General features: G+C 33.7%; 1 protein-coding gene across 2 annotated transcripts in view; it reads right to left on the reverse strand.

Annotated features, from left to right (window-relative positions):
• Positions 1–27,887, reverse strand: part of LOC114335340 (uncharacterized) — a 372,740-nt gene that overhangs the window by 309,264 nt on the left and 35,589 nt on the right. For both annotated transcript variants that reach the window (XM_028285575.2, XM_028285568.2), the window contains exon 2: positions 836–855. The gene's annotated coding sequence lies outside the window, so the exon portion shown is untranslated. The remainder of the gene's footprint in view (positions 1–835; positions 856–27,887) is intronic.

Consider the following 27,887-nt stretch of genomic DNA (forward strand, 5'->3'; position numbering starts at 1 on the left):
GTGTGAAAAGCTCCATTTGAGTCCATTTAAAAGCTGAATCTTGGATATGCGAATCTCGGATTCAGAATCCTCGTCTGAAAAGGGTTTCTTTAGCGATATTCATGAGGCAGATTGTCTAGAATTCGGCATCCACACCCACCAATATTAAATATTTTGCGTTTTATAAATTTTATAAACCGCATACGACTCAATTACTAGGGAGGTATAACTTCTTCGGTTTTTGGATAAAGATTGCCGTAACGAATCAAAAATATAACAATATATAAGGTAATTTTTATTGTGAAACATAAATATTTATAAATAATATATACTTCTTCAATGAATGACGCATATAATTTATTTATAATGGATTTGACGAAAAAAAATGCCATTTTGAAAGTTTTCTTCTAACTTACTAGTTTTGTACTCTTAGGGCCGGTTGTTCGAACGCTAATCAAAAATGGAATCAACTGATAATTATCAAATATTTAATTACTGTCACCAACTGTCAATGTCAACTTTGTTTGGGTTGCTGAAAACATAATTGATTACAATTATGAGATTTATTAATCAATTATGTTAATTATTGTTATGTTAATTAATAATTAATAATTAATTAATCAATCAATTATGTTAATTATCATAATGATAATTAACATAATTGATTACAATCAACTGATTGACGTACCAATGAGGGGTGTTGTTATTTGATGGTTGTTAAGGGGACTTAATTATAATCAACTTCTTGATTAGCGTTCGAACAATAGGCCCTTAAAGTTTGATACATCAAATCAACTATTTAGAGCAGGTGCAAATAAAATTAATATTACCATCTCTTAACCTACGCTTGACTTACCTTCACCGTTGAGATGGAACCTGGAGAAGAAAAAAAACGAATTAGAATAAATGTTTGATATTGAAAATCCTCTAAATAACCAAAAAATACAAACAAAAACCAACAAGCACGTAACGGGTAGATCTTTTCGGACAACAGTCTCAGTAAAACAAAGGTTCAATTAAAATCAATTAATATATTCTTGCTCTTTGGATTCAAAATAAAAATCAACAAAAATAAAATAAACCAATATTCCGCTCTTCGTTCCGCCCGCGAAGAAAGCCCCCTTGGCGAATCTCTGCAAGAAAAGCAAAATTGTGTTTACTATTATCAAAAATGTAATAATAATAATGTTAGTATAATACAAGAAGCAATGACGCTATACAGAATCAACATATTAATAATTACACACACACTCGCAACCACGTTACTCTTCAATACGGAATAACCACACATAGTCCCGCAATCTTAATCACAATATCAATAAAATAACCATACACACAGATCCATACCACGATTCGATACCCGACTGACGATCGCTCTACGCTCAGTGCGCGACCACCAAAGAAGCAATCCTTCAATACAGGACCGCTCCGTGACAGGTTTCGACTCAATACGTCGCAACCCTGCGGTGGTTCCCAACTCAATCTGTTGGGAACTGGTTGGCCACCGCCTTGTGGCCCCGATGAGTTCCTTTCAGGTCAGCACACTGGGTGGAGCTGATTTTCTGTTGCTCCGCTCTGTATTAAATACCATTTTCGGTGACATATCTCCTGGCATCCATCGGTAGTGGTGGAATCTTAGTGGGACTGCGTCGGTACCGATGCCCGTGAGCTAAATTTGTAGCTAGAGACGCCAGTCGTGACAAACATGTGATAGAGAGCAAATAGATACATAATATCAACAACATCAGCACAGTCAACCAACGAAGAAATAGAGCATACCATGGAACCGATTCTGTAATACTCAAAGCTAATATTTAGGAGGCTTAGATGCAAAAGCCATTCTATTTCTAAAACATAATTAATACTTTTTCACTCACCTGGTATAAGACTACTTAAAAAATGTATGTCACTATTTTTCAGGCGTTTCATTATTAATAAAAAGTTTTCTGAGTATATGCCGTATTCGTGTTTTATCAAACCGTATTGATAATCTTTAATGATTGACCAAAAACAATCAGTCATACTTAAAATGACAACAAAAACCTCAGTCTAGTCCAAAGACGAGACCAATCTTTTCTGCTCCCCTATTTCCATTTACAAAATCCTGTTAGTATTCTTTTTCCCGTAATAAGCTTTGACATAACACTCACCTTTCCTTTCACCCTTGTTCGTTCTTTTAATGGATTCGTGTCAACAAAGAATCAAAACTGATTTGGCACGCAAATCATGAAGAGCGTCCAGATTTAATGGTTCGGACGTGACCTTTGGCACCTGAATACCTTTTAAATGGCGCTTAATATTCACTTGGCCCGGAATGGGCTAGGTTAAGTTCAGGGTCGCACACGGGGAGAAAGTTGGGTGTCTCTTTTAATGAACACCTAATACAATACGTTCGATAAAATGTTACAAGAAGAAGAATTGTTAATTCTTGTAAGCAAATTTTGCATAAAACTGTTATTTTATAAATAAATTTTAATGAAAAAATCATTTATAAAAGGTATATTCATTTAAAAAACCCTTAAAGGGCCACATCTATCACAGAACGTTTTATTCCTAAGTAGAGCATCATCAGTGCTGGTACAGGCATGCCATGCTGAGCCACCAAAAATACAAGACAGAGAGAGAGAGAGAGAGAGAGAGAGAGAGAGAGAGAGACAGAGAGAGAGAGAGAGAGAGAGAATTGGCAAATTAACACAACATAAAACACACACTGGACAAAGGATAATTTGTCAATTCTCTCTCCAAACAAATGTTATGATATTTTGTCAGGATACCTTCCTGATTTCACGAAATACCCCTGATGATGCTCTAAGAGCGAAAGCATACTTGGGCAAGATTTACTAGGTGGTCGAGATTTACCTTTTACTTCTGTAAGTTCCATATATTGGAGCATTCAACTTACTCCTATTTTGATGACATTATTGTTGAAAAACCCAATAAATGGATAAAATCCGTAAGAATACGGCCTTTTGACAATACATGACCCCCCACAAGACACATGGGTTGCTTAATTGACAATATGCCTTTACATTAAAGACGGCGAGTGGCAAATGATCTCACGCTGATGCTAGCAACAGTGCAATAGGAACTGTTGTCTCCCAAATCCAGGATGGGCAGGAAAAAGTCATCGCTTATTTTAGCAAAGTCCTGTCGAAACTAGAAAGAAACTATTGCAAGAGAGAACTGCTAATAGTTTAGGCTCCAGAGGGGTCACCGTGTTCTTTTTAATTCTGATGGGTAGACTCAACGATTTCTTATGGATTTTTGGCTGCTGATTAGGAATTTCGAGGGTGGATTTCGATCCGAGTGATCAAAAAATTGTTATAAACAACTTAATTGTTTATAAGGCTCTGGCTCATAAACTAAAAGATATAAAAAATATGTTTCATATAAAAATTTTTCCTTAATAAAAAACGAAGAATAAAAAAAACGTTTACTAAACCTAAATCAAACAATTAGAACTCAAGATACCGTAAACTTAGTGCACAATGCAAATTGCAAAATAAGTATTTTTCGAAGCTTTATCGATCGTAACTCGTCTTCTACGTATGCAAAGGAGCCTTAGAAGGTATAATTTTAAAGCTTGATTATTAAGCTTCCAAAAAAAGTTTGTTAGATTATTTTATCTTCATTTGTTTTAAAGTCCCAACCTCGAAATTGGTTTACTGATTAAGTGAAGTAAAGTAAAGTTGTTTTAAAGTTATATCCGTCTGAAATTATAATTTTCTTTAAAAATCGTACATTAATTTGTTTATTTCAATTCATTAAGGATTTCAAGCAAATTTAAGCTATAAAATTTATACTTTAATTAACAGTAATGATAAAAGAACTCAAAAGGAACAATTTGAGCTTACGAAATTGTTCGTAAGTTTATTTTTGGCCAAGATATCGACATTTTACTGGCGCGCTATCAGGCGCAAGATCGGCTCACTGTCAAGTATTTTTCGACGCTTTATCGATCATACCTCGGCTTCTACGCATGCAAATGAGCCTTTCAAGGTCTCATTTTAAACTTGTTGATAGACTAAGAACTTAATTAATAGACACTTTCTTACCTCAAAATATTCCTTTTGAGTTCTTCTATTATTAATGTAAAGTAAAGTATAAATGTTTATTGCTCAAATTTACTAAAAACTCTTAACAAATTATTGTACAATAAACAAATTATTACAAATTTTTTTAGAAAATTATAACTTCAAACGAGTTTAATTTTAAAACTTAAAAAATAAGATAAAGTATGAGACCTTGAAAAGCTCAATTGTATGTGTAGAAGCCGAGTTACGATCGATAAAGCGTCGAAAAATACTTGACAGTGAGCCGATCTTGCGCCTCATAGCGCGCCATTAAAATATCGATATCTTTGCCAAAAATAAACTTACAAACATTTTCGCAAGCTCATAATGTTCCTTTTGAGTTTTCTATCATTATTGATAATTAAAGTATAAATTTTTATAGCTCAAATTTGCTTGAAACCCTTATAAACAAACTAATGTACAATTTTTTAAAGAAAATTATAATTTCAAACGGGTATAACTTTAAAACAAATAAAGACAAAATAATTTAACAAACTTTGTTTGGAAGCATGTTAATTATGCTTTAAAATGAGACCCTCTAAGGCTCATTTTCTTGCGTATAAGCGAAGATACAATCGATAAAGCTTCGAAAAATACTTATTTTGCAATTTGCAATTTGCATTGTGCAATAATTTTACAATATCTTGCTTTCTAATTCTTGGATTTAAGTATGGTAAACGTTTATTTCTTCGTTTTTTATTAAGGAACAAATTTTATTTGAAACATTATTTTTATCTTTTTTAGTTTATGAGCCAGAGCCTTATAAACAATTAAATTGTTTATAACAAACTTTTGACCACTCGGATCGAAATCCACCCTCGAAATTCGTAATCAGCAGCCAAAAATCCATAAGAAACCGTTGAGTTTGTCCATCAGAATTGAAAAGGACACGGTGACCTCTATTTGTCGCCTAGACTATAAGCTTAGTGAAGTCTTGTGAATATTTTCATAAATACTTGTATAGCAGAAAATTTCTCCTTCGAAAGGATCACGCTGCTCTAAAATGGCTCCTACAACTTCTTAATCAAGAGGACCAGATGGCAAGATGGTTAGAACGATAACAAGAATATGATTACGAGATCGAACACAGGGTTGTAACTTTGCAAATTGTAATCACTGTGCTAAATTAGAGGAACGATTTTGCCCCTTAAGACGAACCACTGTCATTAGTGATCATTGTCAGTCTCAACAGCTGCAAGACGCCCAAGCAGATGATTTATGTATAAAAAGAATATTGGATTGAATACGCCGAGGAGAGAGACCTTCTTGGCAGGACATTAGTGCATGTAGTCCAGAAGTCAAGAATGTAACTAACAGTAAAGTGTCAGAAGCATTGCGTCAGTTGCATGACGGTGCATCAGGTGGACAGTGTGGACACCTTGGTTTTACGAAGACTCTCGCTCCCTTAAGAAGCATTTAAGGACAAGATGAATTGGGTTAAATTATTGTCTTAAAATTATCTGAGAAATCTCAAGTATTAGTTTATCAGGGGAGTTTTTGGAAACCGTGTATGTATATATTTAATAAACCGCTCTTTTCAAAAATATTTGCTTCAACGTACAAGCGTGTATTTTGTCTTGATTTTGAAACGTTGTAGGAAACCATGATACATTAAAAGCAGCTATGTATGTATTTTATCTAGTCAGTTATTCATGGAGCGCAGTTATGAATAACTGATTAGATAAACTGACTCCACGCTTCCACTTTAAATAGAGGAATTATTGACCATACTCAGCTGGCTCATATATCTGCACATTACGTGTAACAATTTAACATTTTCCCATGCGTACACACCAGAACCAGAGCATTATATCTAAGTAAATATTTAAAAACCACTCGAATTGGCCTTTCCGCCATCTACCAGCCACAAGCCAAGCCGAGCTTCTAACTACGCTACCGTTTATATATTCTGCGAACGTTCTCGTATGTACTGAACATTATTCATCTCAATAAAAATTTTCCAGCGGTTTTCCCTCTCACTTTCTTCGGTGACAGCCAGCCGAGTTATATTAAATTCTCAACCGTCACGAATAACCTCCCTTTCTTCTAATTTAACAGTCATATAATATGTTAACTTATAACGTATCGTTAATGTGTAAAAGGGAAGAGGTTACTGGGGACGTTAAACAACGGGAGCAATTTGGGAGGGAAATTGTTCCATTATTAAAGTTAATATTAAAGAAAATATTATGTATCGTTTTGGCAACTCTTGAAGTGTATTGAAAATATAATAAAGCTCTTTTGTAGGTTGACAAACCGGCAGCCTGGGGGCATATTGAAAAGCAAATAAATGTTTGGTGAATTTTATTTACCTTTTATGTGCTTGAACAAAAAAATACTTCTTTGTTAAGTTAAAGCAAAGTTATTACTTTCGTTACAATTTGTTCTATTATATAGGGAGGAACTCACATATGAGTTTGAAAAGGTCTTCTTCTTCTTGTAGTGCCTATCCGTTTCGGATGTTGGCGACCATCATGGCAATCTGTACTTTGCACACTGCTGCTCTGAAAAGATTTGTAGTGGTCGTGTTGAACCACGTACGTAGATTTTTCAGCCACGAAATCCTTCGCCTTCCTGGTCCTTGCTTTCCCTCTACTTTTCCCTGTAAGATCAGTTGAAGCAGTCCATATTGCCATACATGTATCAATAGCTCCGAAATTATGACAGTTACGTAAAGAAAATATTCCTAAAAAATTTTCAGTATTTTTTAAGGCCCTCAAAAGGCAAAATATACAGGATGTCTCATTTTAAATAAGAAAAATATCACCGTAATATCGGCGGCATCAATAGATGCTTACACATCAAAATAAAAAATCGTGCAAGCCCTTTTAGTAATAATTGAAGCGTTTCGTACATAAAACTCACTCTCTATATAAATAATATATAATATATAACGACAACAAAATAATGACATACAAAACAAGCAGTGAGTCAATGGTTTTTTAAATAAATTCCAAATCAATCAAATAATGCAAAAACGCCGAGACTTCTGTGTTTATATAAATAACAAATCCAGAAATCTGTCGGTATAGAAGAAGTAAAGGAAGCCCAATTTAAATAGCCATCGCTTTTACAACCCTACATACTAACTACAAATATGGTGACAATAATACTTCCAGTAAACGTTTGCCAAATTTACCCCACAGAAATAAAGAGCCTTATCATCTTCCACTTCGTCTCATCATTCATAACATTTGGAGACAACGAGGCCATCATTTTTGCCAACACATTTCTTTGTTATGTATCTCCCAAGGGTTCATCTCAACTCTGGACGACCACAAACATAGACGACAGACAGTTTTTTTTGTCTAAGGTCATAAACTTTGTACAAAATGGAAAATATGCGATAAATTAAAAAAAAACTGAGTGGGTGTTTTTATATTATCATTGCTTGGCAAGCATTTATACATTTGTGAAATGTTTATTAGTTTCAATCAATATGTAATTGTCTAATATAATATAAAATTTAACGTCTTTACAGGATGACTACAGGGTGTCCCGAATTGATATGTTTTGTAGGATGTACCAAAAACTAGAGGAGATAAAAAGATAGTTAACATGTCATGACTTCTATTCAAATAAATGTTTGTAATAGATATGTAACTCCAACTTTGACACAATTTTTCAACATGGCAAAACATTGTAAATATATAAATGACAACAGTGTAATATTCATGAGTGCCTAAAAGACATGTTTCAAAAAAACTGCTAAAACAACGGGCACCCGTCCTCACCTTCAGAACAAAATTAAGACGAGACAGCCCCCATCAAGGATTTTAGTGTATATTTACTTAATCTACGTGCTCACGAATATGTCAAAGATTGGCTTGCTTTTGTAAAAAAGCAGCTAATTAAAAGGTTTATGTACTTTTTCTGTAAACAAGTGTTCAGAATTATCGCATAGTTCTGATGGTAGCCTTAGAACCCAGGGTTGCCACATACCGACATTTCGACATTCAGGATCTGCGTGACAGTGACTTGAATGGATAATGGTGCACACAGACATTTGAAAGACTTAGTAACTATTAAGTAACGTAGTAGTAGCTCTAGGATTTTGTTTATGTTTATTTTGTTTCTTTTTATTTTCTAGCTTGGTTGATCTATTTTTATTTTCTCTCATAATAAATTGTTGGAACGTTTAGATAGCTGTTTGAACCGTTCGTGTTTAAGACGTTACTACATAAATTATAGGTAAGAGTTCTCTTATTTAAAACCAGCAACCTATGTTTTACATCCTCTCTTTCATTTAGAATATTAATTTTATCTAGAACTTATTTTTTCGTTAAAGTAACGATATCCCAATCAAATCATCAATAGTTAGTCACCAGGTTAGCTAGATACAGGGCGATTATTGACAAATGTCGAACGCTACAGGGTTATAAACTTTTTTATTGAGAAAATTGTTTTAAAAACTTCATTGGAACTTTTGGTATATAAATTATTGAATGGTTCAGTGGCGGACAACAATTTTTTAGGGAATCTCACTAAGGAATGTTTGTTATATGGGACACCCTATATAGATATTTTGATATTTTTACTCGGAAGTACCTATTTATTACTGGTAAATAAAACTGTGAAAAAGGATTGGTAGATTAATTTCTTACAGATATTTACCCAAGTGTTGCTACGCCTCTGGTGGTAAAAAACTTTAACCTTCAAAACGTGGTTTTACCTACTTAAAGAAGATGTCCTCCAGTTCTCTGATAGGTGAGGTAGTTATAATTTAAATGAAGTTATTATTAATTTAGAATTAATCGAAGCTGGGCGACGCATTTCTTAATTTTAGAGTTACAACTCTAGTTATATTTCTGTTATAATTACGAATTTAGAGTCCATCTAGTATGGATGCGGCGTTAATTAGTTTTACATTTCCAACTATAGCTTATTTGTGAAAAAAGATATCACTGAGCTATCACAAGTTTGGACGCAATTGTTAGAAAAACGAATATGTTTAGACACCTCAAAATACTTACGCCAAATTTAGTTTGTTTTAGAGTATCAATGTTTACTTATTAGTTAAGTACTTAAAGCAAAAATCCTTAACGCATGTCTTGATTAGTGACCTTTACACTATAAAATATTACAACTGATCCTTAAAAGCAAAATAGAGGCCCGTAGAGGTGTAGGAAGAAAACAGGTTTCTTGGTTAAAAAACATTCGTGAATGGACTCAGATATCAAATGCAGGCAATTGTTTCATGTTGCAGAAGATCGAGAAGCCTTCGCAATGGTGATCGCCAACGTCAGATAATTCTGATATGGCACGTGAAGAAGAAGAAACTGTAAAAGTGCTATTGTGTTTGTGTTTCACAGGCTAGTGTGAATTTGATAGCGAATTCGGTGTTGTTTTTAACGTGATTTATTTTTGTTAGATTAGTTGTCAACAAAATCGTTAATTAATTGCGTTCTTAAAAGTTTATACTTCTTTCACTTATAGATTTTTGAAGTTATACTACTTTAGGCGCGATTGAGATTGAGGGTGAATTTCTATTAATCTGCGCGCATGCGCACACCGACAGTATGGTATTAGTTGTTATACGGGCTCTAATTGGGTGTTGAAATGATCTGTCAATAATAAATAATTGTTCAATATGAAGGTAAACAAATGTATAATATATTAGTTTTATTGTTGTGAGGACAGAAACAAAAAAGTTTATAATTGTAGTGACTTTTAAAAAGTATTTAAAGCAACAGGTACGTAATAATTGTAAATGTATCATAGGTACCTACCTATTTGAACTTACCAAAATACATAGTATGTAATACTTTTATTTACATAATTTGATTAACCATCAAAATTTCTATCAATATTCACCTAATATATTGTTTTCTTACTCTATGTTTTGTTGTATTTTTTCAATTCTAAATCATTTCAATTCAAAATCAAAATAATTTGATTTAATTCAAAAATGAATCCGTTTAGTTAGTCGATCTTCGAACATAATGACACATTGTCTCCGTGGCGAAGCGTTTAAGGCGAATGAACCCCAATACAACGCCAATACCAACCGCGCTGATAAGCTGGTTCGAATCCCAATAGAAACTTTTATTATTTTATTTTTTTTATACATTTTATGATTGTAAGTATATTTATTATATAATTTTATTTTCAGAAAATACGTATTTAGTTAAAAAAATTTCCGACAATTAATGTTCAGAAATCATTTGTGGCGTTTTTAATGTGTTTGTGTGTGTTTTATTCTTTTATTATTTTAATTTTTGGCACTGTTTTAATAAAAATGTTTGAGAAGTAGTAAGTATAAATTAGTTTAATATTTAAATAAAATATAAATAAAAAGTATATTAATTTCGTTTAAATCATATAATAGAAGTATAACTTCTTACGTGCGTACAAAGTACACACACATTCTTTTTTTATTATTACCCCAAATTCTTAAAACCCAGAAATGTATCGTATTTAAGAGAAAAATATTGCTTCCATTCCACAAGTCAGATTACAGTGTAATACGTCAAGGCCTGTGACGAATTTGTGGAATATCTGGAGAGAGATTCGTAATCCGGTAAAACTTACAATTAATAGGGGACATTTGCCGGATGTTAAAAATGTTTCTCGGTAGCAGGCTTATTATGGAACCCGGAAATCGTTTTTGGTGATTTGTTCATGTCACAATTCGACCTATTTTCGGCTGTTGCTCTGTAACAGCTTGGATAAAGCCGTTTTAGGCTTAAATTCTACATTTACATTAACGTAGAAAGGATAAAGATGTAAATATCATCACCAACAGAGATGCATTACTAAGGGTAGTAGGTATTTCTATACAGAATTTTTCAACAGTCAACAAAACCGTGATGAGCAATTAACAGAAACTTTACAAATTCGGGAAAAAGAAGTAGTCAACCAAGGATCGAAATTAATGCTTGATATATGCGAAGCAAATGAAAAAGCTAACAGAAAGAAAACAAACACCATGGTTATCAGTAAGAGGGGTAAAGTCATAACAAGAATCCAGATAAAAAATGAAGATATTGAACAAGTGGACAAAATGAAATATTTAGGAGTCTGATTACGGAAGATCTAAATCCGAAATCAGAAATTTGATCAAGAATAGAGCAATCAAGGACAGCCTTCTTGAAGATGAGGACATCTCTGAGTAACCAAAGACTCAACCTGCAAATCCGATATCGGATGGTAAAATGTTATATCCACTCTATTCTTCTTTATGGTGCCTGGACTGTTAATGTCGACTTAATTTGAGATGTGGCTTTTTGGGAAAGTTTTGAAAATATCATGGACGAATCCTATTACGAACGAAATGGTGTTGCATAAAATGGAAAGAGACAGAGAACTTTTGGCCACCATTAAAAGGAGACAGACAGCATATTTGGGGCACATACCTGGAATTGAAAAGTACGGGTTGTTGCAGCTGGTTAGGAAGGATAAAATCTAAGGTTCCGGGTAGAGTAAGTAGTAAGAATAGACTCGATCATGGAGGGATGAAGTGGACAAGACCATGGAAATACTTCCTACTTACTAGCCAACGTCCAACCTTGGCATGTTAGCCATTTGGTGGCGCTTTGACCAGTGTAGACGAGCCGTTTCTCGCAGGCGATCTTCATCCTCCTCGGGTATGTCTGTTATCAGGGCTGGGCACACTGGGAGGTGAGCAGCATCTTACCTGGGGCTGATTACATAGTGGACAGTTGTCATTTTCGCGGACGCCGATGCGATGTAGATGGGAGGCCAGGTAGTTATACCCCGTAGTTGTTCTGAACATGGCTACACTAATGGGTCTCGGCAAGTTGCGAGGGATTGGTGACTCTATTAGGTAAACCCAAGATTTTCCAGCACCGGGTTGTATTTGCTGCTCTTTTATCTTCGCTTTGAATCCTCTTCTGATGGTGGCCTTTGCTGATATGTACGATTGGAAGCTAGGGGACTGTGGAAGAGTAGTGCCTTCTTTTGCAAATTCATCCGCCGCTTCATTCCCTTCAACACCGACATGACTATGGATCCATTGTAAAGTAATCAGCCACCCTTTTTTCAGCAAGTTCGATAGCTGGACGCGGCAAAACATTGTTTTGGCACAGTCGGTATATCGATTTGTCGACAGGGCGAGGATTGCGGCTTGGCAGTCGATGAAGAAAGCAAATTTTTGGAGGTGTTGGAAATTCTTAAGATTCTTAGCAGATTCGTGTATAGCAGAAATTTCACTGTAGTAGTTCGTGAGAGGGGCACCCACGGCTATGGAGCCTTTGGAAAACGTTGAGACATATCCTGCTCCTGTTCTGCCTGAGTCCGGCATCGAGGAGCCATCGCAGTAGATGTGGGGCCACTCATGCGCTGGGTACTTGGTGTGTATCGTCTCTAGGGCGGCTTTCCTTAGGACAATGTCTGACGATAAGTGCTTCGGGTTGTTATGGTTTTCAAGACGTAATTTTGTGTTTGGTAGACAGCGGACCAGTGTAGTTTGCGCTGGGAAGAGGGCGGCTTCCGACAGGCCAATGTGGTATTTTTCCATGATTTGATTTGCTACTGTAAGCGGAGTGGTTTGTGTTTTAAGACGTGAGACTCCTTGTCTATATTCGTCCCATTTTTGTGGAAGTATTCGTCTTTGCCTTTCTCAGAAGGTTAACGCGTGTTGCCCCCTGCGGCATTGTATTTATTCAATAGCAGAGACCATGGAAATACGAGACCTTGGAGATGGAAAATGGCAGAACAAAAAGGACTGGAGACGTTGGCTAAGAGAAGGAAGACGGCGACAGCAGCTGTAAAATCCTTATATAGATAGATGGAAAATCTAAGGAAAAAGAGGTCCTGGTAGACGACAAATATTATGGTTAAAAAACATTCACGACTGGACTGGGTTAAACTTTTTCTTTGTGTGCCGTGCTTGTTTTCAAGCGTTATCGTTATCGTCGTATCGTATTAACAAGGTGATGAAATTTTTATGGATCGGCAGCTATATGAAACAATTCGTCGACCATTTGACCTGTCCGTTGTCTAATATTACGCAGCCAGGACACTTGTTTTCTTCCAACCCAGCGTTTTCCTTCAATTTTGCCCTGAATGATCAACGTAAGTGATATTTAGGTCCTCTCATTATATGATCAAACATTGAACATAAATATCTCAATTTAAGACGTTGATTAATTCTTCAATACAGCAGCCCAGAAATACAATATGATAATATCATCAGAAAAAACCAAATATATCTTCTTCTTCTTCTTCTTGTGCTACTCCTATCGGAGATTGGAAATCATCAAGGCTACCCTGACCTTGTTTACCGCTGACCTAAAAAGTTCATTAGTGGTGCAGCCAAACCACTCTCTCAAATTCCGCAATGACATTTTTCTACGGCCTGGATTCCGTCTTCCTTCTATTTTTCCTTGCATTATATTTTGAAGTAATGCGTATTTATGACCTCTCTCAGCTGACCCAAATACTCGAGTTTTCTTCATTTCATCGTAACCAAATATATGACAATATCTAAATACCCACTACGATGTAAAATCGAAATTGATGGTAAAATAATAAAGCAGGAAGCAAGGTTGAGATTTCTGGGAATAGATATAACCAGTTACGGAGATGTTGAAGAGAAAGTACGACAACAAAGATTAAAAGTGAGTAAAGCGGCGAGATGTCTTAATGACACAATCTGGAAGAACAAACACCTAAAACAAGACAAGACACAAAAGCAATAATCTATAAAACAGCAATTATACCTATACTGGCTTACACGGCGGAGACAAGACCTGACACATCTAAACGAGACAACTACTAGAAACAACAGAGATGACAATACTCCGACGAATATCAGAGAAAAAACTGTTGGATAGGGGGAGAAGCGAAAACATAAGAAGATCATGCAATGTAGAAGACATAATAAATGGATGGGTGACAAAACGGAAACAGGAGTGGAACGAACACATTAATAGAATGGCAGAGGATAGGATAGTACGAATAGCACGAGATAAGTCACCAAATGGACGAAGAAGTATTGGCAGACCAAGAAAAAGATGGTGCGATAACTTTAACAATTTAGGAGGCTAATATTGAAGAAGAAACAAGCTTTAAAGCCTACATACAATAAGGAAGAAGAAGAAGAAGAAGAAGAATGCTTCTAATTTGTTAAGATTCTTCATTTTTGTTGTCCAAATTTCACACCCATAGAACAAAACGGACCAGACATAGCACTTCAATACCCTTAGACGAGTGTTCAATAATAGGCTTTTACTGCACATCACAGAACGTCAGCTAATAACTTTCCCCTCTGCCGTCAATTCAGCTACCCAAATATTTAAAATGTTCCACTTTTTTCAGGATTTTGTTATCTAATTTTAGTACTGAGTCTTCGATATTAATTTTTCCGACCACCATCAATTTTGTTTCCATTGCATTGATTGTTAAAACCTTTGCAGTACATTCATTGTTTACAGCGTTCACCAGGGTTTAAAGGTCTTCTAGACTCTCTGCCATTATGGTGGTATCATCTGCGTATCTGTTGTTATTAATGATTTCACCACCGATTTTGACACCTTCGAGACGATTATTTTAACGCTTTATTTAACGCTTCCTCAAAAATTGGTTCGGTGTAGGCATTCAACAATGTCGGTGACATAACACATCCCTGTCTGTTCGCTTCCCTCCTTTCGCCAAAATCAGAAATTGAACTTTGACCCGGACTGCTCAATCTCCGGTGAAATTTTTAAAGTGTACTTGAATTTATGCAGACTACAGTCAACAGTCACTTCGTTGATATATATTTCATACAACCTCAACCATTCATTCGTGTATTCCACAGGCAACGAATATATTGCCGTTTATTCCGATTCAACAGCAACAGCACATGGACGCTTGTGCCAAATCCGAAGGGTCTTTATGTATTCAATTCTGTATTCGCAAGTAATATAAGAGGTTTATCACGTCATCGCCCAAATCGTAAATGTGACCGATGAGCGATTGGTAAATACGAATATCAGGTTTATTTTTGGTCCACAAAGCCCCTGCAGAGAAGCAATAAAGTTAACTTTATGATTTCAGAGAAAACACGAAAAATTTACAAAAAAATATATGAAAATTTTTTATGTAGGTAAATACTCTTAAGGGAGTAACTAGAAAGACAGGGCTAACAAAAAAGACAATAATCCAAAGTTCTACACAAATAATAGGGTATGCAGACGACCTAGGGTTGATAGCCCGTGACAAGAGAAGTCTAGAAGATGCACTGCTAACATTGAAAAGAGAGGCAAAATCAGGGGGTTAATAATTAATCAGAAAAAAACAAAATACTTAATACGTACCAGAAATCAAGACCAAGTAAATAGAATAAAAGAGATAAGAATAAGTGATAATGTATTCCAAAGGGTTGACTGCTTTAAATACTTAGGAGTGATAGTAGATGGTCAAAACAGAAGAAGCATAGATATAAATGAAAGAGTTGAAGCAGGGAATAGGGCATTCTGGAAATACCACAAGTTACTTAAAGATAAAAATCTGAGCACGAAAACAAAGACAAAGATATATAGAGCGGCAATTAGACCAGTCATCACCTATGGAGCAGAAGCAATGTGCCTTACAAAAAAGATGAAGAAAAACTGAGAATAAGAGAAAGAAAAATTATTAGGAGAATACATGGTCAAATCAAAACAGATCAAGGAGAAATACGAATTCTGATGAATCACGAAATAAGATCTAATGGAAGGAGAAGATATAGTGAGATTCATTAAAGCACAAAGGCTAAAATGGTTTGGCCACATCCAACGAAGAAAAGCAGATGCACTTATTAGGCAGATAATAAATTGGACGCCAGTATTAAACAGACCTAGAGGAAGACCGAAAATAAGATGGGAAGACCAACTGCGAGAGGATATATCCAATATGGAAATTACAGGCTGGAGAGAAAAAATACAGAATAGGAAAGAATGGAAACACATTACAGAAAAAGCACAAAACACGAAAATCTATAAAGGATAATGAAGAGGAATTATGCGGACCAATCCACCGCATGAAATGGATTAAAAGAGCTCATGAACCTGAGCGACCTATACTCTATACTAGAGTGACTGGTCTATATATATATATATATATATATATATATATATATATATATATATATATATATAGATACAAGTTTTTATTGAGGTTGCAGTCAGTGTAAGGAGCAGGATGAGAGAAACTCTTTGTTACAATCTTTGTTACCCTGCTCCTTACACTGACTGCAACCTCAATAAAAACTTGTATCTACATATTGTCAGTCAATAATACCAAACTACTTTATATATATATATATATATATATATATATATATATATATATATATATATATATATATATATATATTTATTTGTAATTGAGTTGGTACATCTGTAGTCTATTCTGCTGTTTTGTAGGGAATTCTTTACTGCCCAATGTTCCACACTATCAAATGCTTTTTCGAAGTCAATAAATGTCATGTGTAGCGGGATATGATATTCGTTAGCTTTTTCGATTAATATCTATCTAATTTAGTTGTTAATCTGTTTGTTAATATCTTGTACATCACATTTAGTAAAGTTAAGGGTGAGTAATTCTTTAGATCCATTTTATCTCCTTTCTTAAATAGTAACAGTGTTTTGCTTCGTTCCAAGTGTTGGGTATTTGTACACACCAAGATTACCCCCTCATATTTACTTTTGGTCAGTGAACGTCCCATGTGCGACATATGTGGTACGCCTACGACCGTCACCCATTTGTTAATTAAGGGTCCAAAATACCAAAGACAACGTTCCACAAATAATCTACCAAACAGTCTACCAGCTCTATTATGAGACTGCCCAGTAAAATATTATTTATTAAATTATCTAAGGTCAATCAAGAATGCCGTTAATAACCTATTGATGGATGCGACAAGTTTTCTTTAATAAAAAAAAAATGATAACTTAATTCGTCAACACCTCCTTTAAAGTAACGTGCTCCACTTTTCTCTAAAGTGGAACTAAAGTGAAAAACCAAATACATTTTCCGACATTTCTAAAAATATGCGCAAAGTTAAAGATTTATGATTCGCCTCATAAATCTCGTACACCAACTCGGGAGAGATTTATTATTTTCATCGGCGACTAAAGGTATAAAGTTTAAAGATGGAGATGCCAGGAATTGTTTTAGATCGGGAATCTCCATCCCGCAACCTCGAGGGCTGCTTTACTATCCCGTAATAAGGAAAAATGTTGGTGATGTGATGTAATAGGGGCTCAAAAATTGTTGGCATAGTTTTGTGTACTATGGATATTGTAAAGGGATTTGGTAAATTTGGATGGGAGACTGCTTATTAGGGAATAGTTTAAACGGTATTTTACTTATTTATCTTATTCTTCAGCAATTTGGCAGGATCGCAGCTTTTGATAATAATATGTAACCGATTTGCCTTTATTTTTCTTTCTTTTGGTCATAGTTTTGATATTTAATAATGATACAAAAAAAACACTACTGTATATACATATATGTTGATATAGAATAGATAGATTTTGTTGATATAGAAGGCAAGATATAGACTCAGACCTCTTTTTAGTGAGAATTAAAATAAAACAGATAATACCTATAATGAGAAGTAAAAAAAATTTTAATTAATGCAATAATATTTGCATATAATGCAATATTATATACAACTACGAATAGAGCAAAGGAAACATTGGGTGAAATCTCAAACAAAAAAACGAGAAATGGTTTGACCAAGATCGCCAAAAAGTAATAAATAGCAAACATATAGAAATGTAGTGTGTGACAGAAATGTCTACAAAATGATTCTTTCGAGTGAATAAAAAGGCATATGAAAAACTGAGAAAAGATGCAAAGAAAATGTGTAGAAGGAAAAGGAGAGAAATGTTGTATAAAACATACAACAAATTACAGATTATAATAATAGAAGAAAGACTAGAAAATTTTACAAGGAAACCATGCAATACACACAAGGATACATGAAAAGGATAACAGTTTGCAAGGACAAAAATGGGGCAATTATCAGCGGGAAAGAGGAAACAATGAAACGTGGATGCATTTTCAAGAGCTCTTAAACCCAAAAAATAACAAAACCAAGATGAAGGAATAATTCAGTAGAACAACTAGTTGAGCAACCAACATTGGAAGAAACTCTAAACCTCATAAAACATCTAAAAAGATTCAGGAAATCAAGAAATACAAGTATGGATCCTTATTGGTAATAAGAGCTTTTATGCATATGTAGACTTAATGAAAAGTAAGTTATTAATTCGTAGGTCTAAGCTTAGAATCTACAAAATAGCAATTAGATCAGTGGTTACGTATGGATATGAAACGTGGGCCCTCTCAACCACTGATGAGAATCAACTGAGAATAGGTATTTGAGCGCAAAATACTAAGGAAGATATGGTTAGATTTGTAAATCACAAAGACTTAACTGGCTTGGTCACTTAAAAATAATGACAGATAATCGGGCTATAAAAGTAATTCAGAGATGGAAGCCCCAAGGAAATACAACAAGAGGAAAGTCCAGTAAACGATGGATAGACTACGTAGAGGGAGATCTTTAAACCGTGAACATCAGGCAATGGCGAAAGAAAGTATCCAACAGGGCAGAAGGGAAGAACATTGTTAAGCAGGCCAAGACTCACAAAAGATTGTAGCGCCATTAGAAGAAGAAGAAAAAGAAAAAGAAGAAGGAACAATATTTAAAAGCAATTTTTTGCAAAGATATGCATATCTTTAATTTTACGTCCTTTAATTCCAGGACGACTCACCGGAGGGACCTAAGACGTTCGGATAAAATTAGTATCTCGTTGTAATGACAACGAAGTCGACTTTACTAAGTAACAAGTCATTTACTTAACACACACACTACACATTACACATAACATTTGATTGCGAAATCTACCGTACCATGCCAATTGCGTTGGCGTAGACCTATTTAAGCTTAATTAAAAAAAATCCAGGACGAACATAAAACCTGCATATTTTATGATTTTTTCAAATTTTTGTTTCATACTCCAAACCATGATTTATACAATAAAAAAAGGATATAAAATTCTCATATTCCAGAGGTATAATTAACCCAAATATGAGCTAATCTCAGAATCACACATTTTTTAATGTCCTCTCCAAATGAAATGCCCCGGTTTTACTTTTTGAAATATGCAATTCCCATCAAAGATTTATAATGACTGCATGTTGGCTTAATTAAAAACTTTCAAAGTTGGGATCGAAAGCTGTTTCTCGGGGTATTTCAGTTATTTTACACATCATAGTATTCGATGTTCTAAAATATTAAAGGTTATAAAAATTTATTTTTTAATATAGCTTATCTTTCTTTTGTGTTCGTATTTCTCTTATTTTTTAATATAGCGTATTTAGTCTAGTAAACTAAAATTACACTATATGTAAATCAAAATGTAAATTCGTACAAGTTGAAACAAATTTTATGTCAAAGTTTAGGTGGGTACAAAAGATATTTTCAAGAAAGTATCCAAATAATACAAGGGGATCATTGTTTAATTAATTAAAAAGGGGTCATTTTTGCAAAAAATTACTTTTTTAACTGCTGAGGCCCTTCAATTACTACTGAAGGTCTATAGAATTATTTTCTGCAAAGTTGAAGGGTAAGTCTTTCACATAAGTCTTACTAGATTAAATTTGACCCCCTGGTTATTTAAATAATTATACATAAAACTTTAAAAACAAATTTACAAAAAAAAATTTGTAGCGTTTTAAATAAGCACTATAAAATATCATATTTTACAGGAGATATTGCGCTATGTTATCAGTATTAATCAAAAAGAATTTGTCAAAATCAAAAATATTTAATATTTTTTGAGATATTGAATTTGCTTTTTAAATGTTACTCTATTTTCAATTGCAAAAAGGCGGTTGTTACCAACGAAAAATATACACCTGTATTAACTCTTATTATTTTTATTTTTATGTATATTTTTGATAAATGTATCGATTAATTCAAATTTCAATTAAACTTCCCCCTAAAACGGCACTTGAAAAAAAACGTCGCGGGGATTAAATATTATGAACTGCCGTTTCGATAATTGGGTTCCTGGGGATTTTTCACTAATTAACAAATTTTTTTGTCTTTTTCTCCTCTTCTTTTTTTTCTTAGAGTTATATTACTACGGGCCCTTTTAGGGTTAAGCTTCATTAAGAATGTCGAATCTCTAAGTTGTAGATTCTAGACCTAAAAAGATTAAGATTGGTCTAAAATCACTTAAATAAAATATGGCTACTTACTGAGTTACTGGGTGTTTTATTTAAAAATTTAAAAATTATTTCTACCAAGTACCTTCAAACTATTTGACGTATCCTTATCATACTTGGCAGAAAGTGTAGGTACTATACATTCTACTAAACTGTGATAAATAAAAGTTTCTAGCTACTACCAGAGGCGTAAGACAGGGGATAGTTAATGGTTGACCCTTCCCAAATTCTACGCCACTGAGGTAATTACTATTTTAGCGAAATTTTTAGATTTTCCAATACTTTCTATGTAAATAATATTCTCTTAACTGGTAACGATTAAGTCATTAGTTCTCGAGATATTGGACGTTAAAAATGAAACGACATAGTTATTTTGATTCATTCATTCATTCATTTTAAACTTCCAATATCTCCCAAACTGATAACTTTATCGATACCAATTAAGTTATTTACATACAAAGTATTGGAGAATCGAAAAATTTCGCTAAAATAGTAATTCACTCAGTGGCGTAGAATTTGGGAATGGTAAATCATTAACTATCCCCTGTAGTACGCCTCTGGCACTAGGTAGAAACGTTTATTAATCACAATTTAGTAGAGTGTATAATAGCCACACTTTCTGCCAAGTATCATAAGGATACGTCAAATAGTTTTAAAGTACTTGGTAACAATAATTTTTAAATTTTTAAATAAAACACCCTGTAACGCAGTAAGTAGCTACATTTTATTTAAGAGATTTTAGTTAAATCTTAATATTTTTAGGTCTAGAATCTACAACTCAGAGATTCGATATTCTTAATAAAATTGAACCCTAAAAGGGCCTGTAATAATATAACTGCAAGAAAAAAAAGAAGAAGAAAAAACGACACAAAAATTTTGTTAATTAATAAAAAATTCCCAGGAACCCAATTATCGAAACGGCATTTCAAAATATTTAATCCCCGAGACGTTATTAAAAAAGCAAATTATAAACAAATTTGAATAATTTTCAAATGCCATTTCAGGGGGGAGTTTAATTAAAATTTGAATTTATCAATACATTTATCGAAAACATACATAAAAATAAAAATAATGAAATCCTAAGCAGGTGAATATTTCTTTGGCAACAACCGCGTTTTTGAAACTGAAAATATAATTACGTATTTTTTATGGGAAATAAGCCACAATTTTACTAAAAAATGAATTTATTAACGTTTCGAAGCCCAAATCGGGTTTCGTTGTCAAAATACAAAATACTATTGTATTTTGTATTTTGTATTTTGACAACGAAACCCGATTTGGGCTTCGAAACATTAATAAATTCATTTTTTAGTAAAATTGTGGCTTATTTCCCATAAAAAATACGTAATTATAAAAATGCCACAAGGAAATAGCATCAGAACTGAAAATATAGTAACATTTAATAAACAAATTCAATATATCAAACAATAACGCAACTTAGTCTGTAAAATAAGATGTTTTATTGTGCTTATTTAAAACGCTAAAAATAATTTTTTGCAAATTTGTTTTTATAGTTTTATATACAATTATTTAAATAAATAGGGGGCCAAATTTAATTTAGTAAGTATTATGTGAAATATTTACTCTTCAACTTTGCAGAAAAAAATCCCATATACCTTCATTAATAAGTGAATTACCTCAGCAGTTAAAAAAGTATTTTTTTTTGCAAAAATGACCCCTTTTTAATTATTTAAACAATGATCCCCTTGTATGATTTGGATACTTTCTTGAAAATATCTTTTGTACCCACCTAAACTTTAATACAAAATTTGTTTTAACCTGTACGAATTTACATCTTAATTTTTTTTTATTTTATTAGGCTAATTATATGAATATGGAAGTAGGTACCTTAAGGTGCATTAGACGCTTAAAAAAAACCTCCGAAGAAAACCTAAGTCTAGTACTAGCTAAATCTTACCCAGTAAATCGAGGAGGGCTAACAAAATTACATAAAGGGAATTAAAGACCGGAGTCGTATTCATGTTATAAAATTGGCGAAAAGACCGAAGTCGTATTCATGCTATAAAATTGGCAAAAAAACAAGAAAGCCGTTGGTCCCGACAACATACCTACAGAAATGTTAAAGCTCATAAATGAGGAAAACATTGGAATACTAGTCAAACTTTTCAATGATGTTTATTCGACTGGTGATATCCCTGAAGATTGGTTAAAATCCGAATTCATAACCCTACCAAAAAAACAACGTCCAAAAAACTGTAGCGATTATAGAATGATAAGCCTTATGAGCCACACTTTGAAAATCTTTCTACGTGTCGTTCACAGTAGAATCAGAGATAAATGTGAAGAAGACCAGGATGAAACGCAATTTGGCTTCAGAAATGGACTGGGAACCCGGGACGCACTCTTTGCACTAAATGTGTTATTGCAGAAATGTCGAGATCAAAGGAAAGACGTCTTTGCTGTATTTATTGACTATGAGAAGGCCTTTGATCGAGTACAACATCACAAATTAATTAAAATATTAAAGGATAAAGGAGTTGATAATCAAGATGTACGAATCATAGAAAAATTAGCGACAGCTTGCATAAATGGAAAATCAACAGAAATATGCAAAATACAAAGAGGTGTCAGACAGGGTTGTATACTGTCCCCACTGTTATTCAATTTATATTCAGATAGAATATTAAAGAAGCGCTGCATAATTTGGAATGGGGTGTGAAAGTTAATGGAATTCTGATAAATACAATCAGATATGCAGACCATACAGTTATTTTAAGTGATGATATAAATGGATTACAACACCTTTTAAATGCCATTGACACAGTGGGAAGAGAGTTTGGCCTAAATATAAACTGTTCAAAAACAAAATACATGGTATTTAGCGTTTGGCCCATCAAGATTCACGGTTATATGTTGATGGTCATATAATTCAAAGAGTACCCAGTTTTAAATATCTTGGTTGCCATATTACTGAACAACTAGATCTAGATAAAGAGATAAAATGTAGAATCGAGATAGCCCGCACGACATTTTTAAAAATGAGGTCATTCTTCTGTAATGATACCTTGCAACTTCAACTTCGAAAGCGCATGATTAAATGCTACATTTGGTCAGTCCTCTTGTATGATGTCGAAGCATGGACATTAAAAATATCCACCATTAACCGTTTGGAGGCCTTTGAAATGTGGCTGCACAGACGTATACTGAAAATACCATGGACGGCTATGCTGACAAATGAGAGCAAATGATACCCGCGAGCTGCTTGATAATATCAAATATAGAAAGATGGCCTATTTTGGACACGTAGTAAGGGGAAAGTAGGGTTTCGTTTAGAAAGTAAATATTTAAAATTAGCAATTAAAAAAAAAAGAGTAAATGAAGCATGTCGCCATACATTATATGTGATTTTGTTGGATTTTATACTTTTACTGTTGCACTAAACTTATATAATATGATTTCTACTTCATTGTCATATTTTCGTTCTGCATAGATTAATATTAGATGGTTCGGAGCACAGCTGTAAGTCTAGTTTCATATATTGCTTACTTTTCAAAAATTCTGCAATGGAAAACATTTTTAAAGTGTTTACTTTATATAAAATATCCAGGGAAAGCTGTCTATCATCCTGTCAAATATAAAAATGCATAAATCCAGCATATACTACAAAGTGAATCTGACAGCCGGAGAAGTCGGTATATACATAGAGTTAAAGTTATTCAGTGAAAAATATGGAACATTTTTCCGACTATCTGCATGTTAACTCGGCAACACACATATTGGGAAATATGGAATTGGAAAAAGAGAAACAAATATTTAAATCAAGATTTAAGCTGTCACAGTGAACACAATTTGGAACACGTGCGATGGCTGGTCGCATCTGTAACTAATGTTGTGGGACTTTTTTGGATGTTCCCTATTACCATATAACATTAGTTTCTTCCACAATTTACCCAAATCTACAGTAAAAGCTGTTTATTTACTTACAATATTCAACAAAAATTAATGACAATAATATGGAAAGCGAGATATATAGTGAAGGGCAAAATTACGGAATAAATTCATTTTTTTGACAAGGGAAATTTTGCAGAGAAATCCCGAAACCAGTCGAATTTTACTTTTAAATTACGATTTTTTGGCATAATATATCTATCATACTAGTGACATCATCCATCTGGGTGTGATGAATAATTGATATTTTTTTACGAGAAAATAGGGGTCGTGTGATAATATAATTAATTTGAAAGTTTATTAAATTGTATTTTCAGTAATATAAACATCACCATAATTATTTAGAAAAGGTGGCCAAAAATATAGTTTTTTAATTAAATTAATTCACAGAAAAAGAAGAATGTATGTAATTTATTTAATTCAAAATACATTTTACTGCTGTCAGAAAATAAAAGAAAGTGTTTATTTGACAAATAAACATTGCTTTCCTCTTAAACTAAATCTTAAAACTGCCAAGAGGCAGGTGGGTGGCAGCTTTAATGTTGACTTTAAGCGAAAAGCAATGTTTATTTAACACTTTAAAGGGGTAAAACCTATAGTTTTACCTTTAGCCTTTAAACCTTTTAGTTTAGTAACCTTAAAAAAAAAGGGTAAACCCTATAGTTTACTATATACCTTCGATTAGACAACTAGGTGGAAGTAAACGCTTCTGTTGTATGTAGGTATATATCTGTGCCTTGGTACAAGAAGTGCCTAAAGTCACTTTTCTTCACTTTTGACATTTTTGACTTTAGTGTCTTTACAAAAGACAATGGTTTCAATGCATCCTAAGTATATCTAACCTTTAAAATAGCATCTTCAGAAGATCAAGAAATACCTCAAAAATCTCCTCAATATCTCTTTTAAAATTGGTGCTAGAAATACTTATGTGGACATATGTCTTTTGTTTAAAAGAATGACATAGGCACTTCTTGTACCAAGCCACAGATATATGAGTTTATAAAAACATCTTTAAAATTTATCCTTCTTCTTCTTAATGTGCCATATCAAGTCCCCTTGACGTTGGCGATTAACATGGCGAAACTGTCTCTGTCTCGCGCTATTCTGAATAGTTGCTCCACAAGTGCTCCACAAAATTTATCCACAAGTGGAAAATTAGAAAACACAAAACGTTTTCGGTATCGGTATAAACTGATCAATATCAGTGTGAAGGGCCGGTGTACAAGTATTTAAAACTAGCCACTCCATTAGGTGTAAAAACCTCTAAATTACATTGTTGGTATATTTAGCATTATTAAGTGAGCGACATTAAGTCGATGTATTAAGATTATTGGAATACCATGTGGATGTACTTCATCCTTGCTCATAGGCGCCCATACACACGGGCAGGGGGTGCCGTGGCCCCCCCCCCTAGCTTTTCGGGAAAGAAAAAAATTAAATTTATATTACATAAACGTATTTTTGTCAAAACAATATTGGATAATTTTGAGAGATAAATTGGAAACAACATATTTATTAATAAAAAAAATTCACATATTGGGTAGTTATTAATAGTTTAACAGAAAATCTTTGTGTCTGCGACAGTGGTCTGTATGGAATGTGCATAATATACATTTCCTACAATCACGGTATGCTACTAACGAAAACATTGAAAGAGATTAGAGGCGTGGGAAACATATACACTGTAATTGACACCCAAAATTACAAATTAAATGAATCATTTATAATACTGCAAAAAAACCATATCAGCAAGAAATCCGATCTCTGATCGATAATCACTAATGAGCCATTTGTCTTTAACAACTGGTATAAAATAGTAATTATATTTTATATTTTGAAAAAATTCATACTGAAAAATAATTTTTAAAATTTATTGAGCATAGTCAAATTTTAGTTTGCAAAAGTATTTTTTTAGTACATAAGTAGATTATTTTTAAAGTGTTCATTATGATGAACAGAACAATTTTTTTAAATTAAAAACAGGCGATCTTTCATGATGAATGAGTGTTATATACAGGGTGTCCCAAAAGTAGCGGAAAGGCCGAATAATTCGCGAAATGAACATCGGATCGAAAAACTGAAAAATACATGTTCAATAATTTTCAAAAATCTATGCGATGACACTAAACAAGTCCACCACTTCAACCCCTGGGTGTGGAGCGGGGGGTAAATTTTAAAATCTTAAATGGAACCCCTAATTTTTGTTGCAGATTTGGATTTTCCTTGTAAAAATAAGCAAATTTTATTCGAGCCATTTTGCGAATTATGGATAGATAGCGCTATAATCGGAAAAAACGGTATATCGTGATATCACAGCAAAATTATAGAAACGGTCTAATATCTCGAGAAATATACTTCCAAATAAAAACTAAAAAACGCGTGTTTAATATTTTTCAAAAATCTATAGAATGACACCAAACAGGATTTTTCATTCCACACTCCGGAGGTGGGGTGAAAGTTAACTTTAAAATCTTAAATAGGAACCCCCGTTTTTTCTTGCAGATTGAGTTTCCTCCTAAAAAAATAAGTAACATTTATTCTAACTTTTTTAGAATTGTTGACTTGACGGATGGCGCTATATTCGTAAAATGCGATTTATTTGCGCCATCTATCAACAATTCTAAAAATGTTTGGAATATGTGTGCCTTATTTTTCATAAGGATTCTATATCTGCAAAAATAAAGGGGGCTCCTTTTTAAGATTTTAAAGTAAAAACTTGGTTCGACACATACTCATGGTTAGTCTTCTCGCCAAAGTTGAAGGGAAGGCTTTGCAAGCATTGTATTCTTTTCAAATGGGTTTTAAAGAGAGGCCCAACTTTTGTGGTACCCATGACATTTCCATTTAAAAACTTGGTCTAGTGTTTAAATGTATGAATAATTCCTCACAACAGGGTTCAAACTAGGTTTTTTAGGTGGTTTAAACTACAGTAGACTCCCTCTATAACGAGAACTGAAATGGTGAATTAATTATCTCGTTATAAGCGGATCTCGTTATATCAAACAATAATAATAATGAAATTTTTTGATGCCTCTTACCTAGTTTATTATGTGTCGATGGTCAACCTGAACAGTGAACAATGAGACTTCGCCGCCATAGATTGTAAATTTCCTATAGTATTCAGTATCGGTCGATAAACAGGCAGATGTTTATTACAGGTGGCCGAGTTTATTATAGCACTGGCCTCGATAATAAGACAGACGTTGGGCATTTCTATGTACAGGTAGTTGGGGCATTTATTTATTTATGACCATTACAACGCTAAAAACAGGTAAAGACAAGTATTCTTCGATTTAAATTTTCCTCGTTATAACCAAATATGCCTCGTTATAGAGCGTTATAGTTCAATAGGGATTTCATGGGACACCTAATGTACCTCGTTATAAGCGAAACCTCGTTATATCCGTGTTCGTTATAGAGAGAGTCTACTGTATATATTGTCATCCGAAATATACAAAATGTAATGTGCAACATCTTCACGTTTGGCCCCCCCCTAAAAATTTTTATATGGGCGCCCTTGTCCTTGCTCGTAATATGCACGTAGTGCTTAGGTCAGAGGTAACGACCAACATGGTTGAAAAAACAAGTTAACATGACCTTGCCCGCAGAAGGTTGAAATTGTATGACGACACGCTGATTATATTTGGACGGATTGTTTACAACAAACGCTATTTTGAAGTCAGTATATTGAAAATAATAGTCAAATACAAATGATAGGAACTGATCAGTGTGACATGTACTGTAACGATGTACATG

The sequence above is a fragment of the Diabrotica virgifera genome, chromosome 1, assembly GCF_917563875.1.
Source record: "Diabrotica virgifera virgifera chromosome 1, PGI_DIABVI_V3a".
NCBI lineage: Eukaryota > Metazoa > Arthropoda > Insecta > Coleoptera > Chrysomelidae > Diabrotica > Diabrotica virgifera.